This window comes from Cupressus sempervirens, chromosome 7 (assembly GCF_028749045.1).
Source record: "Cupressus sempervirens isolate cs-2001-9-10 chromosome 7, ASM2874904v1, whole genome shotgun sequence".
Lineage (NCBI taxonomy): Eukaryota > Viridiplantae > Streptophyta > Pinopsida > Cupressales > Cupressaceae > Cupressus > Cupressus sempervirens.
Genome location: NC_143124.1, coordinates 813,574,025 through 813,590,465, shown reverse-complemented (window position 1 = coordinate 813,590,465; position 16,441 = coordinate 813,574,025).

Below are 16,441 nucleotides of genomic sequence, written 5' to 3'. Positions count from 1 at the left end.
GATGCCCCGAACCCCGAAGTATGTACAGTACTTTCTTGATCAGTCACCACAATCTAACAGCGAAGCCTTCCCAACATTGAAGACTATAATGAAAATACAAGGGTGTATGAATTCTACCCACACCTTTAGTTGCAAAGGAGGTTCGAAGAGTACGTGGAAGTGAACGATGCCTTCATTATGAGATTGTGTCGAGAATCGCAAGGCTACCTCGAGTGAAGATTTTCACCTAGAGCAATTTTGGCTATTAGCCAGTTCATATGCTCTTTCATCCAATTCTCGAGGTTCTCTTACCTATGGATTAGTGCTTTTGATGGTTTTCCTAAAATGCTTCCTAGTTACCCTGAGGACAAGGTTATTCTTGTCAAATTGTGTCAGCAAGTACTAGAAGTAAACACCTTGTGTTCAATTGTAAAGAATATAGTTGGGATTTCCTTCCCAATAGTGGTTGGACACTATTCATGTGCCTCTAGATCTGATGCTCAAAATCTAGTCAAAAGTTTTGAGAGTAAGATCAAGTTGATTGATTACGAGGTCCTCAGGCCCAAGTATGACCCTGTCAACTTCATGAGAGATCAGTTGAAGTTGGGATATGCCCATAGACATGTTGTAGACATTGAAGATTTTTGGGATGGATGTCTAAAGGAATATCAAACCCGAGAGAAGTATTGGTCTTGACAGAAAATTGATGAAATTAAATTGTATAATGAGTCTATTGATGTTTTTGATCTTGTAGATGATGACTCCTATATGTTTCCTTCATCTTATGAGTAGATTAAAGGAACTCCCATTGTGTCTACCCTACCTATAGGTCTTATCATTGACACAATGGAGGTCCTAATGCATGGGAATATTAAGAGGATGGACAAATGGGTGGAATGGACTAGAGCAAGGAAGAAAACAATGCGAAGCACAAGCTCCATTGGAGGAGTGGCTTCTGGAACTGCTCAATCAATTATAGTGACCTCCACCACTATTGCCACTTCAAAATTTGTGGGCCCAACCTAGTATATTAACCTTTGGAGAAGAATGTTACAGTTACCCCTACTTTTAGAGGAGGATCTCTTCCAGATACAGGAAAAGTTGGAGAGAAGGAGAAAGAGCAGGAGCAAGAGAAGTTAGTGGCTAATCCTACCTCCCCTATCCAAGTCATCAATCTTGATGGTGACACTAACCCCATAGATGAATAAGAATAAGATGCATCCCAACAAGGGGATACTTTGGCCCTCTTAGTAACCAAAGTCACTGCTTTCCCCATTGTTGCTTAAAGCAAGTAGATTTCCCCAATAGAAAGGAAGCTCTTTGATCCCAATACCTTGCAATCTGTGATCAATGTCCTCTCAACCAAGTCATGGTTGGAGGAGAGCATCGATTAGAAGAAGCAAAGATATGAGGAAGAAACCCCATCCAAAGACCTCATCACATAGGAAACTTCTTCTCAATCACCATCAAAGAAGACGAAGAAGTAGAAGTCCGTAGCAACATTAGTCATTGATCCCTCTACTAGTCACATGTTGATGGAGATAAAAAAGTCTCAAAAAGAGGGAAAATTCCATGAGCTCACTGCCGATGACTTTTAAATCAGAACGGTTGACATTGGTATTCCTATCCATGATTCCATGGTTAATATATGCAAGTCTACCAATGAAAAGATAGAAGATAGACTATAGGAGTTAAGGGCAGAGAAAGAAGTACTCAAGGCCTCAAACAAAGAGATAATGGACTACATCAAAATTGCACTTAGAAGCACTTCATCCACTACATTTGATCCAAATGCAGAAGAGAACAAGAACTTTCTTTTAAAGTTGCAATAGTGAAGGAAATTTGGCCAAATTAGTAGATCATGGATTGATTAGATGAAGGCACAAGGTCCCCCACTCATCAAAAAATTGGTAAATCTATTATTAGATGCTGACAAGCTGAGGGAGGCAATTTCTAGTCATCAAACTACCATGCACAATGCAACAAACATATTGACAGAGCAATTGGCACTATTGCAAGAGGTGATTGATATTAAGACCAACATTGCCATATTCCATGGGATCCTCAAAATAGGCCAAGAGCCATTGTTTCATTGGAAACAATCTTTGGATTTTATAGTGGAAAGCTCAATAAGATCTAGAAAAGAGCTTAAAGATGTACACGATCTAGTGCAAAAGGTCATAGAGAAGCTTTTTGAATACTTAAAAGTGTTGCACATGGAATCATATGTATCCAGCAATGGCCAATTGGTAGACATTGAGAAAATAAAAGCCAAATTATTAGTGTTTGTTGATGAGGCCATTGATCCAGTCAACTTCCAGATGTCAAAGATCGAGGAGTTTTCATCAATAGATTCCATCCTAAGGCAAGCATTGTAAAAGTTCCAATCAAAGGTTGCCAGAGTTGACAAATCTATAGAGATGCATGACTACTGGATGATTCAATTTGACAACATCATAATCCTAGGTGTTAATGAATTGCATAAAGTAACGAATGCAATGAAGGCTTATAAGAAGGCATGATGCTCTAATATTCTCTCAAATATTTGTCATTCTCTCTTTCCTCTCTCATTTCTCTTTTGTAGCCTTTTTTGGCATTTCCTCTATAGGCTTAGACTCTATAATGGATAATTACTCAATCAAGTCCTATTTTTAGCTCCTTCCCTTCAAAGATTCTCTACAATGTAATCATCGAATGTAATTGGCCATTTTGAAGAGGCCTATATATGTAAGTTTTTAAAAAGTTAATAGGATCTACAAATTATTTTGTGGCTGAACCCCTGTAGTTGGGACTACTGTGCGTGACTTTGAGTCTATATTTTAATTTTATCATTTATTTAGTTACTATATGCTATTTGGGATGAATGTGTTGTAACTGAAAATTGAATGATTGCAAGTAAACTTGGTTTTATTTCTTTCATTTGAGTGAATTCTAAGCTTTACTTTCCTCATCATAATTATTATTATTTTCCCTTGTGTTGTGCACATTAGTTCATGTGTGCTTAGTTGATTGTATGAGAAGTCTGAAACTTGATTAATGAAGTAGCTAAAAAGAGGACAATCCAGGTATTATCAAATCTCAATTAATTCAACATTGCCCATTTAGTCATTCCTTCTCCTCTCATATTTTCATAGCTAGTCTTGCATGATTCCATTCTTGCATTCAAGTTAGAATTAATTACATATTAGGTGTTAGTCTCCATTTTGAAAATTTCCTAGATTGTTTGAAGTGTTGAACAATTTGGTTGTTCACTTTTTCTACTCTCTAGTTAAGAGCACACCCCCAAAAACTTAAAAAATAAATTCATCGTAAATCTTGCCTTTAAAAGGGAGTTGTACCTTTCAATTCAAGGGTCTTTGATAGATTGCTACACTAACCCATTATGTTGTTAACTTATTTGTTTTCTATTAGCCATTGGATACACTAAGCATCAAGGTATAAACCAAAGAATCAAGGAAGACAAACTATTAACCAACAGTGAGCAAATGGTTGATAATAGTCATATTGAGACATTGTATTATCGCGCATAATAAATATAAGGCTCAAGTGAATGAATCAATGTGTCCTCATATAATAATAAGGTTTGTTGCCAAATATGTAGGATATAAGTGTATGGGGAAGAGTAAAAGTTGGGGAATGAGCCCAGCTTCAACTTAGGATTGTATCATTTGTCAATCAATGTGTATGAATAGATTTCCTCGAAGTGGGTATAAAACTAGATGGAAAATAGAATTGATGTATAAGTGTCACCATTGTAGATTTTAATGACTTAATTAATACGAAAAATTATTATAGTGTATCTTAATTAAAGGAGCCATAAAAAAATAAACTAGTCAAATTCACATGTGTTATAAATAATAATAGGTTTTTCTTTAAATATTTCCTTAGTAATGCTAAAGACATGGTAAAAAAAAATTGTGCCTTATTTTACTCCAAATTAATCTTTGTAACGTAGAAAAGTGAGTGTATATATAACTTTTCCCTTTAGTTTTGGAATTTTCAGCCATGTTTGAGAATATGTCAATTTAGGACTTGTAGGATCTCACCCCATCCATAAATTAATCAATTTCTCCCCTCATCATTACCCCTTTCACTTATATATTTCATTCATTATCCCCTTTATGCTTCCTAGATAGGATTGTTACTATAATGTTGTATGTCAATTCTAAACTTATCTCCCACTAATTTCATGCTAACCTATTCATATTTATGACTAGCATTTGATAGTTAATCACTAATTTATTTTATGGTAAGTTTGCATATACATATTTAAAGGCTTTTTACTCTATTCCTATTCCAAATTTATGACTGCCATTTTCACAGGTTATGCACTAATTTACTCTAGTTGGCGTAGAACCAGAATTAGTATGCAAAGAACATTAACAAAATAAAGTAAACATTCACAAACCAAAAACTAAATTCACATATATGCTTAGACAAAGAAAGCAAACAAGAAGTGCAAACCTCACAAGAAAGAGCACTCCATGCTTTCTTGATTCTGTAGATGTGTCCTTTTGTTGTGGATGTATGCTCAAGATGCTCAAAAGCTGCTTCAATGGAGATGGGTAATGGCAAATTGGTAGCTTTGTGAGCTCTCAATTTGGCATTATAAGGGTATGGTTGATGGCTTTGGTTCTCAAAATACAATGGTAACTTTAGCTCAAAGATTGTTCATGAAATGGCTTGGGATGGGATTCAATTTATAGGCTAAGGGGTAGAGGGATGGAGGGCTTAGATGCAAGGATGGATGAAGGCTTAAGGAGGGCTAAGATGCACTCAAAGGGGAGCACATGGATTGTGCTTGTTTAGCACCAATGGGAAGGTGACACTTGTCACAAGGAGGATGAGTGTGAGAGGGTAGGGTTAAGGGTTGGTTAAAGTCATGATGAGTGGGGTTGAGTATGTAAGAGGGATGTAAGAGGAATGAGTGTGGAAGAGGGAAGAGTGTGGAAGATGGGTGTAAGAGTCATGAGTGGGCTTGTAAGAGTCTTTATGTTTTGTAAGAGCACTCATGACTTAGTGGTTGGGTTTTTTGAGGGAAGACTTTGGTTTGGTTTAGGAAAGTCTTAAACTTGTTTAAGGAATGTGACAACATTAGGGGGTGGATTAGGCTTGGTTTTAGGATTAGATTAGGGATGTTAGAGATGTACAAGTGGATGGCATTAATGAGGGTGGGTGAGTTAGTGGCTAAGCTTGGTTAGCATGGGTGGATGGGGTGGATTAGGCTAAATGGAGGATTAGAGATAGGTTAGGGGTTTTTGAATTTGAGGATTTCATTTATCAAATAGATTTATTTAATAAATGGGGATTTTTGGAATTAGATAGAAGAATAGGATTTAATTGATAAATAATAGATTATTTGATTTATCAATTAGGACTATAGATGATTAATTAAATTAATCAACTAGGGGATGACAAAGGATTAATTAAATGGAAATTTAATTAATAATGCCTTTTTAGATAACTAAATAGGATTACGAAAATAGTGTAATCAAATTTAGGTGTCTACAGTTGGCATTTAAATTAGAATATTTAAAGGCATTTTTTAGGACCACCATCACATGGTCAAGTAATGATGATGTGTAGTAATACAATCATTAATATTGTGATGTAGGGAGAATCTGAGGGTACCCCTACTGGAGGTAACTTGGATCCATGAAAATAATTGCACAACGAAAAGACAACAACAATGCAAGATTTGATACCAATTCTCAAGACTTTATTCATAAAATAATGCTTTACATGCAATATGCCTGACTGTAAAGCCTTTTGGGTTCGAGCCAAATACAAAAATAAATTACAAAAATATCTTTGCAAGATCCCTCTAGATCCAATCCCAATACTAATCCAGCAAGTCCAAATCTACACTTTGGTAGAAACCCCACGAAAATATCAACTTATGATTGCAAGCTCACCAAGAAATCTTTTGGTTTTCCAAGCCTCAACTACTAGCCCTTCTCAAAATTCATTCCTGCACTTCATCCTCTTCTCCAAGCTAGATGACTATACAATATGACTTAAGACTCCACAAAACACCCCTACTTATACCCAACTAAGCCACAAGTTGGCCTAGCTCATTAAAAATTAAAATAAAACCTTACATTAAATTCCCATGCAAGCCACAAGTTGACTACAATACAAATTAAATAACCATACACAAATTAAATGCCAAAAGTTGGCTCACAAACAACTCGGGCACCACAAAGATCAAGACCAAACTGAGTGTTAGAAACCACCACCGAGCATCAACATCCCACTAAGAATAACTAAGTTGCATCATCGAAAGAGCCAACTCGGGCAACACTACTGCTGAGTCCCAATGCAAATTGAGCCATAGTATACACTAAGTACCACCTTCATGGATCGAGTCCCTTCACTAACCGAGCAACTCAGGAAATACTACTGTTAAGCTCCCAGTGTAAACTGAGCTTACAGTATTTATCGAGTGCCCCATGTATTGTTGAACACCTTTATTAACTGAGTCACTCGATTAACACAACAACCATAACCAACTCAATATCGATCGAGTACCACCTCTTCACTGACCAAGTTCTCCAACTCCAAGGTCAAACCACACCAACATGCAAGATTGCTAGCCAACCAAGGATGCTCTTGCATCATATTGTGTTATGAAATATATAGTGTGTTTGTAAAATATTACATTAACATCATATATGATCAATACTACACGTACATGATTCAATTATTATAACAAGAAAAGTAAGGGACTTTATTAATGTGATTGGAAAAGTCAATAAACTTCCACATCATATCATAACAAGCTAGTGAAGATAACTATTGATGCATCTCTTTTTTAGCAAGGAAATAGATGAAGGTACATAGAGTCATCAATTTGATAGGTACAAAGGGAAAAAACATAGATGTGATACAATTCCATCACTCTTTTAAGACAAAATTATAATAGTGATTATGTTTCCCTAACTTGCATGGTTTATGTCCACATTAATTAACAATTATATTTGAAGTTCATTATAAATTTGACCATAAAAGAATGAAATGGTTAGATTGTGCAATTCACTCATCCATAAACACATTTTGAGAGGACAAGTACCTAGGTAGCCTCTTTACTTCAATTACATTGTCATTGTTTTGTATTAGGTTTTTCTAATTATATTGACTTGGGTCTTAATTATCATTCAATTACCATGTTTTTAGACTTGGAGTAATACTTAGCAAAGAAATTTAAACTTTCCATACCACCTTCTCAGGGTTTTCATTTTCCCTTTACAAATTAATGACCCTAATTGTTCTCACACACCCTAAGTTTTTTCCTCAAAATTTATCATTTTTTTATTTTCATATTCTATTGTATACATGTAATTTTAAAAATTTTATATTATTATTTTTCTATTAAATACAAGATAGTATCATTACATCAAGAGTATCAATAATTGGAATCCCAATTCATCAGTGGAGCGTCAGAAAACCAAATATTAAAATTATGTCAATATCATTAGCTACTATTAGTTTATGGAAATCATATCAAAATATGTGCATCAAAAATAAAATAAAATATACTATTATAGACAACCCTATTTGAATCATGCATCCTACGACATGGGACCATAAACCCACTTGAGTTTATAATCATCTTGAGTTATCACATTGTATGGGTTACTCATCAAAGCTTCCTAGGGGAGAGGGGGAAGAATGAGAGGGTTTTGTACATGTAGAGAATCAAGGTCTAGAGAAGCATCCATATCATCACCACCATGACTCACCTATGATTGGGCCAACAACACTAGATGCCTTCGTAAGCTTCCTTTCCTCTCTTGTTTGTTGTAATAGTTCAACTAGTGAAATGTCAAACTCATCCTTCTTCCCAAAGTAGTATAGCCATATAACACATCATCTTTGTAGATCTTTAAATTCTGACCATTTTGTCAACTTCACAAATTCATCATCCTTCATCTTCAACACCACACTAACCTACAAGAAGATATTATAATATATGAGCCTCCTAAGAGACTTAGTAAGGTGTCTTCTCTTACCACTGAACACATCATTTTCCTCAATTTCCAAAGTTTATGGATTCATGTTAAATAGGTTTTGAGGGGACCGTTGACACAAAAGTCTTCACCCTTGCTTGAGGTATGACCCTCAAATGACCTTGTGTAACATGGAAACAACCTCCAAGTGTGGAACTTGCACTTTGAAGTTGAATCTCTAGAGAAGGTCGACTTCCTCGCTATTAGAGTGCACCTAACTACTACTTGAGAGGAAAAGGGAGAAGGAGAACAAAAATTAAAATGTTGAAAGGGAAATGTGATGCACCAAGATAGAACTATGGTTATAACTCTGCCATACAACTGCAGAAAACATTAATGAAACACTCCAATACACAGATCTGGACTCTAATATACCTTCAAAGAACTCACATGCAAGTTTGGAATTGATTAGATGCTGCAGGAAGGATATCTTCCCAATACAACAATTATTAGTAGATTAAACACAACATATAACTCTAAGAAGTAGGAAAGAAACATTTAAAACAAGGAAAAAGGCATGCATAATAATGAATGGCAAGAAGAGGTAAGAAATGGAGTTATTTCATTAATGGAAGACAAAAGTTGTAGAGCCCAATGTTACTGCAAAATACAAATAAAGAAGAATCCTAAAAACATATTTATAATTTACTCTTAAAGAGTTTAGGCTTAACTTTGATCTAACTTGAAGTTCAAACCCCAATCAAGATGGAGTTGAGTTGTAGAGGAGAGCAATAATTGAGAATTAGAATGAAATCTAATCATGAAGTGCAATATGCTAATGAAGTGATACAAAGAAACCCAAATCAATGCACCCAATTGTAAAAGAGATCCAATCACCAAATATATGATCATTTCATGCATTAAAGAGGCATGGAGTGTATTGATGTTGTGCAAACAAGGCTCAGGGAGTCGCTCGACATTGAAGGACTGGCCCTGATGGCGTGCCATGGACAAACAAAACCATGGAGAAGGATAAAATGACATGTTATTCACCCACAAAATGCAAGATTGACCATGGAGGGAATATGATTTTTCCAAAATTGAATGTTGGTCATTGTTGTAGACCACCCCTCGAGATGAACAACACAGATGCTACAGGAAGTCTCCCCAATGACAAATTAAGTTGCCACCATCGATCAAGATGTTTTCAACAAAGAGGGAAGTAGATAGCATGAAAGGAGGGACCCTTGCCACATCACACAATTATGGGCTTTAGAGCCTTGTGAAGACTCTACAATATGAAGAAATGATGGAATGATGATGTGTGGAAACATCATATGTTTTGTCGTTTGACATAATGGACAAAAAAATAAATCTTTCATTGAATCTATGTCATTGATTTGCATATGTGCATGTTGGGATAACTTAAGCACTGAAGATGGGACCCTCTACCACATGGCACAATTCTAGACTTTAGAGCCTTTTGGAGACTTTGCAACAAGAAGAAACATCAAAATGACGATCCATGACAACATCTCATCTACATGTGTATGAAACTCAAACCTTGCTAGCTATTGATATGGAAGCACGTGGACCAATCACAGACAACAAGACTTTGTCTCTTGTAGACCCACCAGAGTCAACTTGTTGGAGCACTCAACATACGTGGTGCAATTCCAGACCTCAAAGCCTTGCAAAGACTCCATAGTATGGAGAAATGTCAGAATGGTGACACATGGTAGCATCTCGCACTTTCATGAGGATGGGTAAATGTTCTCATGAAAACATGCAAGCTATCAGATCTTGTCTACATGGGTCAACCTAACCAAGAATTAATTGAGTTCACTCGATCAGTGAAGAAACTGTAGCTCAATTAAGAACAAATTGAGTCAACTCGATCAATGAAGGGGTTGAGATAACACAAAATGTTAGCTTCCAACCTTAGTGGGTTAACCCGAAACAAGAATCCAACCAATTGAAGATCTCTTAGATCAATTATTAGTGATGAGCTAAATGGGGAGCAAAATGGCCAAAAAGGACCTGAAACCCTATACAAAATTCATCAAAATATTAATGATAAGTCCATACTATCAAAGCAGCATAAAACCACAGGTTTTACAAGGACCTAAACCCTCAGTAATTTAAACATTAATAAAGTAGACCAAAACACCAAAAGGGTAGACACCTATCTACAATAGAAAATAATAGAGACCAACAAACACAACTAAAAACTTGAGATGACTAGTACCAAATGACCAAAAATCCAAAAAGAAAAAGGCAAACTCTCTGATAGCTCTTTCACAACCTTAGCCAGGTTCTCCCCAAGACTAGCCACTTCTTGAATAGATTCCTTCACAACTAATCCAGGAGAAGCCTCAATAACCTTCTTCATGCTCAATTTGGTATACTTGCTAAGCCCTCCACTTAATGAGACAATAGTAGGGGACACAATTTCCTCTGCACTTCTCTTTCCCAAACTAGCAGCAGTAACACAGAGACTGGAAGTAACCATATTCATATTTTGCTCACTATCTTTAATTAGTTGGTGAAGTTTTGCCTCATAATATAAATATTTACCTAGAATGTCTCAATTTCCAAAGTTGTCATATAAATAAAGCAGATAAAACATACCAAAAATAATTACTATTTTTATTTTTGCACAAAATACTACCAAAAATAAGATTTGAGAAATGAAAATTGATATTTGAGTACATACCAAACAACCCTTAAACCTCTTTAGTTAATATACAATCAAAAAGTACATGAGAGATAGACTCAAAGTTCATGTAGACTAGATATGTATTGGGCCTCGAAGGATAATTTATGTAGCACGAATCTCCAGATGAAGTGGGAGCTTGTTAGTTACTTCCACAAGTTGGGAACATTTATTGGGAAGGAAAATATAGCAAATGGCTTTAGTCAACATGGTATAGATTATCCATTGGGAGGTAGGCATATCAAATTTATCCATCGCATCTTCCCACTTGACTAGTCTATCTTGAACAATAATGTCTTTGAATGAACATAATCCCTTCTTAGTTAATTTCCTAGTAGGGCAACCTTGAATCATGGCTAGTGGTTTACCCTTATGGATAAGGTTCCACCAAATGGATTTCTCTCAACACACTTCACCCTTCTGATCCACCAAGATTCTACCCAAAATAAACCTCCTCACATGCTTCCAACTTCTCCATGTGGCCTATAAAATTACAGAACCTCTGACGTAGGCAATGGGTGAATAACTAGTGAAAAAGAGTGAAATACTTTTATTGATTCATCAAAATATCTTCATACATGCCCAGCTGTAAGGCCTTCTAGGTTATGGCCAAATACAAATACATTCACCTTCAAAGATCCAACAACAAATTTGCACTTTTAGTTCTGTTCTCTAATCCTCTTCCCAAAAACTTTCCTAACTCTAAGCCTAAACACTCTATATATACTTGCCAAAATGGCTTACAGGTTATTCTATAACATTACATAAGAGAAGGGCCGACCCAACAATGGTCTAGACACATCCCAAGAAAAGATCTTGTCGCGATCGAAATAAATCCCACAAGTCGGCTCACAAAAATCATGTCCAAATGCTGACACTCGACATTCACTGGGTAACTCGGCATCAACTGGAAACTAGCACTTGGTGTCAACTAGAAACTGGCAACTCGACATCAATTGGAAACTAGCAACTTGACATCAACTGGAAACTGGCAACTCAACATCAACTGGAAATTGGCAACTTGGCATCAACTAGCAGAATGAACAAAAGTGCAGGATTACAAGGCAACCCAAGATTCTTCTGCATTAGACAACCAGGGTTAGAAGAAATGATTCTCCTCAATCATTGAGATGTCACAACCTAAGCTAAATCCAACTCAGATTGAGAAATCCATGTAGCATCTTCAACTGGTCTATTCTTCCACTTCACCAAATACTCATAGTAATCTTTTCCTCTTGTGCTCTTGCCAACTCTCTGATCCAATACTTTTTCAACTTTTTCAATCTACTTCTTAGGATAATCATCTGATACAACAACTTCATCCTCTAACTCATGATACTTATACAAATCAGCAATATTGAATATAGGAGATATATCCATATCATCAGGTAACTCAACTTCATAAGCATTACCACTGCCAAACTTCTTCAAGACCTTACAAGGTCCAAATTTCTTCATCTTCAGCTTATTGTATGTTCCAATTAGGAATCTTCCTTTCTTCAGATGAACCATCACCTCATCACCAACTTGAAAATAATGGTGTCTTCTAGACTAATCAACATTCTCCGTATACTTCTAATTACTTTGTTCCAACCTCAACTTCACTTCCTTATGCAAAGACTCCATAAAATCAACAAATTCTTCTCCTCTAGCACTTTTCTTTTCTTCAGCAGCAACATCTCTCAAATCTGATATACCTCTAGGATGCATTCCAGTAACAATCTCAAAAGGTGTCTTCCCTATACTCCTATTCACAGAATTGTTATATGCAAATTGAGCTTGTGCCAATACCATCTCCCAATTACTTGGCTTATTCCCAACTAAACATCTTAGCAAATTACCTAAGCTTCTATTCACAACCTTTGTCTGTCCATCTATCTGTGGATGGAATGTAGAACTAAACTTCAACTCAGTACCCATCTTCTTCCACAAAGTCTTCCAAAAATAACCAAAAAACTTACTATCTCTGTCAAAAATAATACTTCTTGGTAATCCATGCAATCTCACAATCTCTTTAAAGAAAAGTTCAGCAACATGCTTAGCATCTGATGTCTTCTTACATGATATGAAATGAGCCATCTTAGAAAATCTATCCATGACAACAAATATGGAATCATACTCTTTCACTGTCTTAGGCAATCCGAGAACAAAATGCATACTGATGTCAGTCCAAGGTTTCTCTCAGGAACAATAATAGGTGTATACAAACTAGTATTTTGATTCACCCCTTTTACAACTTGACAAACTCCATAACTCTTTACAAATTTATGAACATCCTTATACATTTATGGCCAATAATACTTTTCTTTCAACAAACTCAATGTCTCAGCAATTCCAAAATGTCTAGCTAATCCACCACTATGCTTTTCCTTAATTAGATTCAACCTCATAGAACTTCTAGGAATACACAACTGAATACCTTTAAACAACATACCTTCTTGAATGAAATACTCATCATACTTACTTATGTGATCTGCCAGATTTGGTACTCTGCACTTTCTCCACACCTCAGAAAAATTAGGATCAACACCATACAACTCTTTCATTTTGTCAAAACCAAGAACTTCAACCTTCATTTTAGTCAACAAAGAACGTCTTCTACTCAATGCATCAACAACTCTGTTAGTAACTCCACTCTTATGCTTGATCATAAATGTAAAACTCTGCAAGTACTCAACCCACTTCATATGTCTCTAATTTAATTTATGTTGACTTCCCAAGTATTGTAAAGATTTATGATCAATATACAGTACAAACTCTTTAGGAATCAAATAATGTCTCCACTTCTTCAATGCTTGGACAATAGCATAAAATTCTTGATCATACACATAATATTTCCTTTTAGCATCATTCAACTTTTCACTAAAGAAAGCAACATTCAATTTTTCACTAAAGAAAGCGACATGCTTACCTTCTTGACTTAATATAGCTCCTATTGCATTACCACTTGCATCACATTCAACTTGAAATACTTTGTTGAAATTAGGTAAAGCAAATACAAGTAATTCAACAACCTTTTGTTTCAAAGTCTCAAAACTCTTATCAGCTCCATGTGTCCACTTGAATTCCTTTTTATCTCCCCTCATTGTCTCAACCATAACATTACAAATAGAACTAAAATTCTTTATCAACTTTCTAAAAAAACTAGCCAAACCATGAAATGATCTTACCTTACCCACATTCTCAAGTGTAGGCCATTCCAAAATTGCTTTAACCTTCTCAAGATCCATCTTCAAACCATTAGCTAAAATCACAAATCCTAAATACACAATTTCCTCTTGCATGAAAGAACACTTTTTTTCAAATTAATCAACAACTTTTCCTCTTTCATCCTCTGCAATACTTGTCTAATATGCTCAAGATGTTCTTCCTTAGTCTTACTGAATATCAGAATATCATCCAAATAAACAATCACAAACTTACCCAAAAATCTTTTTAGAACTTCATTCATCAACCTCATGAAAGTACTAGGTGCATTAGTCAAACCAAAAGGCATAACCAACCATTCATACAAACCATCTTTTGTCTTGAAAGTAGTCTTCCATTCATCACCTTCTTCGATTCTGATATAATGATAGCCACTCTTCAAATCAATCTTAGTCAAATACTTTGCTCCACTCAAACAATCCATTATGTCATCCATCATTGGCATAGGAAACCTATATTTCACTGTGATCTTGTTAATAGCTTTGGAATCAATAAACATTCTCCATTATCCATTCTTTTTAGGTGCTAATACAATAGGTACAACACATGGACTCAAGATTTCTCTGATCAAACCTTTTTGCAACAACTCATGCACTTGTCTGTTAAGTTCTTCATTCTTTGTAGGCGTCAATCTATATGGTGCTTTGTTTGGAAAACTAACTCCAGGAATCAAATCCATACAATGACTTATACTTCTTACTAGAGGTAAACCATCAGAAATATCATCAACAACAATGTCTTTATACTCATTTAGCAATTCTGTAATTTCTACGAGTACTCGACTATCACTAGCTGTTGTCACTTGGTCATTACCAACTTCTACTTCTTGGTCATTACTACCAACACTTGGTCCTCTAGAAACTATAGCAAAACAAACTTGATTCTTCTTTACTTCATTTTCAAATTGTTTCCCATTAACCATGCATACTTTTATTGTAGTGCAATTAACCTCATCTGGACTTTCAATCAAAGGCAATAATATTTGCTTCTTCTCATTTACCCAAAGAGTATATTGATTCAATCTTCCATCATGTACAACATATCTATCATATAGTCAAGGTCTACCCAACAAAATATGACAACAATCCATGGGCATAATCTCACACAAAACTTCATCAAAGTAATGTCCAATTTTGAACTTCACAAGGCATTTTTCACTTACCAATATCTTATGCTCATCTTTGATCCATGAAACATGATAAGGTTTGGAATGTTTCAACCTCTGCAACTACAACTTGGTAATCAACTCTTATGATGCCAAATTTGTAGAACTTCCACTATCAATGATCACTTTGCAGCATTTTCCAGCCATCTTACATCTTGTCTTGAAAAGACTCCTCTTTAAAACAGGTTCTTCATTACTTCCCTTATTACATAAGGTTCTTGTCACCATCAGATTTTCTCCAACCTCAGGTCCACTTGGTGAACCCTCATCATCTCCTTGAATCACAACATTTCTGTTACCTTGCCCACCTTTAGAGGATCTACATTCAAAAGATCTATGTCCCTCTTTACCACATCTGAAACAATTACCATGAAATCCACCTCTAGAATAAGAATTACCTCTTCCTCGGTAAGAATTAGTACCTCCTCAATAAGAATTACCACTATTCCATTCGATCTTTCCCTTGTCATCATTCTTCCATTTAGATTTTCTTTTATCTTGTACAAAATTTTCAGATCTACCACCTTCATCATAAGATCTACCTTTGCTTCTCTGGAATCTACCACCTCTACCTCTTTGTCTTTGTTCATGCTTCTTTGTCAAGATCTCCTCAGCTTTCAAGGCATATTGATATGCTTCTTCTACACTTTCCAACTTCACAAAACTTATTTCATCTTGAATTCTAGATCTCAATCTATTAATGTACCTTGTAATTTTCTCAACATCATCATCCACATCTCCAGATCTGATGTCCAATCTATAGAATTCCTTGGTATATTCTTTCATACTCATGTCCTTTTATTTCAAATTTTACATCTTTCTCAACAAACTAACTTGGTAATCAGTACAGAGGAATTTTTTCTTTACCTTGTTCACCATCTTTGGCCAAGTTCTGATCTTCTCCTTTCCTCTCCTTTGTCTATCAGTTTGCAAGTGCTCCCACCATAGTGATGCATGACCTTTCAACCTAGTGACTGCAATCTTCACTTTTCTATTATTAGGAGAGTTTTCATACTCAAATAACTTCTCCATATTAGAGATCCAATCCAACACAACATTGGTATCCAATTTTCCATCATAAGGAACAACTTCCACAACATGCTTTGAATTTTCCCTAGACGACACTCACAACAATCTTTCCTCATCTTGATCTTCTTCATGTTCTGGATTATGGTTTGGTGCTAATACTTCATCATCACTTACATAATCAAGATGTGCTCCTCTCCTCTAGGTTGTATCCACAACATCTAATCTGGCTGCAATTTGTCTCAACTGATCCAATATAACATCATTGAAATTTCTTCTACCATGAACCATTTTTACAAATCAGGTTCCTACAAGATCATAACCCTCTGTGAGTTATAGGTCAAATCCACAAATCTACCACCCTACAACCAAATCCAAATCAAGGTTCTACATGATCCA